General features: G+C 48.2%; 1 pseudogene; it reads right to left on the minus strand.

Annotated features, from left to right (window-relative positions):
- Positions 1-2,500, minus strand: part of LOC127151612 (28S ribosomal RNA) — a 9,164-nt pseudogene that overhangs the window by 3,800 nt on the left and 2,864 nt on the right.

Below are 2,500 nucleotides of genomic sequence, written 5' to 3' on the forward strand. Positions count from 1 at the left end.
GTGGTACTGGGAATGGAGTTCCTACTTGAACACCAGGTAATCCCAATGCCTTTGGCCAAATGCTTGGTGATCACTGGACCTACACCCTCGGTTGTACAGACTGACCTACGTCAACCAGATGGATTGAAAATGATCTCGGCCATGCAGTTAAAGAAGGGTCTCTCTCGAGACGAACCAACATTTATGGCCATCCCACTCAAATCATCAGAGAACTCAGGGGAGACAGTCCCTAAGGAGATCATGCGCGTGCTAGAGAAATACCGTGATGTGATGCCCGATAGTTTGCCCAAGTCTTTGCCACCTCGGAGAATGATTGATCATGAGATCGAGTTAGTGCCTGGAGCAAAACCGCCTGCGAAGAATGCTTATCGTATGGCGCCTCCGGAGTTAGCTGAACTTCGGAAACAGTTAGATGAACTACTGAATGCAGGGTTTATCAGGCCTGCAAAAGCTCCGTATGGGGCCCCAGTTCTTTTCCAAAGGAAGAAAGATGGGAGTTTGCGACTGTGCATTGATTATCGCGCCCTAAATAAGCTCACAGTCCGTAACAAGTATCCACTTCCCATAATTACTGACTTGTTCGACCGCTTACATGGGGCAAAGTATTTTTCAAAGTTAGACTTGCGGTCGGGATACTACCAAGTGAGAATTGCAGAGGGAGATGAACCGAAGACAACCTGTGTCACCCGATATGGTGCGTTCGAATTCCTCGTAATGCCATTTGGTCTCACCAATGCCCCTGCCACCTTCTGCACGTTGATGAACCAAGTCTTCCACGAATATCTCGATAAATTCGTAGTAGTCTACCTGGATGATATAGTGGTCTATAGTACGACCATGGAGGAACATAGGGACCATCTACAAAAGGTTTTTCAGAAATTGAAGGAGAATCAACTGTACGTCAAAAGAGAAAAATGCTCTTTTGCACAAGAGCGGATAAACTTCTTGGGCCATGTGATAGAGTGTGGCCGAATTGGAATGGAAGAAGGGAAGATTGCTGCGATACGCGACTGGGCAATGCCGAAGTCAGTCTCAGAGTTACGCTCCTTCCTCGGGTTGGCAAATTACTATCGTCGATTTGTCGAGGGATTCTCGAAACGAGCAAGCCCGCTGACTGAGCTACTGAAAAAAGACGTTCACTGGAATTGGGATCCCGAGTGTCAAACCGCCTTCGACGGCCTAAAGCAAGCTTTGATGGAGGGGCCACTTCTAGGGATTGCGGATGTGACCAAACCATTTGAAGTCGAGACAGATGCGTCTGATTATGCGTTGGGGGGTGTGCTCCTACAGAATGGGCACCCGATCGCATACGAAAGTCGAAAATTGAATGCAGCAGAAAGGAGGTATACTGTGTCCGAAAAAGAAATGCTCGCAGTAGTACATTGTTTGAGGGCATGGAGACAATACCTACTAGGGTCGTCGTTTGTAGTGAAGACGGACAACAGTGCAACTTGCCACTTCTTTACCCAGCCAAAGTTGACTTCGAAACAAGCAAGATGGCAGGAATTTCTGGCCGAGTTCGACTTCGAATTTGAACACAAGAAGGGGTCGAGCAACCAGGCTGCGGATGCCCTAAGTCGAAAACAAGAACATGCAGCCATATGCCTGTTAGCTCACCTCCAGGGGAGCGAGATTGGTGGGTCGGTCAGAGACACCCTGAGAGAGTTCCTACAGAAGGATCATGCCGCTCAGAATGTCATGAATCTAGCGAAGGCGGGCAAGACACGACAGTTTTGGGTCGAGGAAGACTTGTTAGTCACAAAGGGCAACCGACTATATGTTCCAAGAGCAGGGGGCTTAAGGAAGAAATTGTTGTACGAGTGTCACGACACTCTATGGGCTGGCCATCCCGGATGGCAGCGGACGTACGCCCTGTTGAAGAAGGGTTACTTTTGGCCGAATATGAGAGATGATGTCATGCAGTACACTAAGACGTGTCTCATTTGCCAACAAGATAAGGTAGAGAAAGTGAAGGTTGCTGGACTTCTTGACCCTCTACCGGTTCCAACAAGACCTTGGGAGAGCGTCTCTATGGACTTCATCACCCATCTCCCTAAGGTAGGCGACTTTGAAGCCATTTTAGTCATCATTGATCGTTTTTCAAAGTACGCCACCTTCATCCCCGCCACCAAGCAGTGTTCAGCGGAAACAACAGCTCAATTGTTCTTTAAGCACGTTGTTAAATTGTGGGGAGTTCCGACAAGTATAGTGAGCGACCGAGATGGTAGATTCATTGGCTCCTTCTGGACGGAGTTATTTTCCTTCTTGGGGACGAGTCTGAACATATCATCAAGCTACCATCCCCAAACTGACGGCCAGACTGAGCGATTCAACAGCATGCTCGAGGAATACTTGCGCCATTTTGTAAACGCAAGACAAAAGAATTGGGTCCAGCTGTTGGACGTAGCACAATTCTGTTTCAACGCTCAGACAAGTTCATCTACAGGGAGAAGTCCATTTGAGATTGTTTCTGGGAGGCAACCAGTACTGCCACACCTTG

This window comes from Cucumis melo, chromosome 10, assembly GCF_025177605.1.
Source record: "Cucumis melo cultivar AY chromosome 10, USDA_Cmelo_AY_1.0, whole genome shotgun sequence".
NCBI lineage: Eukaryota > Viridiplantae > Streptophyta > Magnoliopsida > Cucurbitales > Cucurbitaceae > Cucumis > Cucumis melo.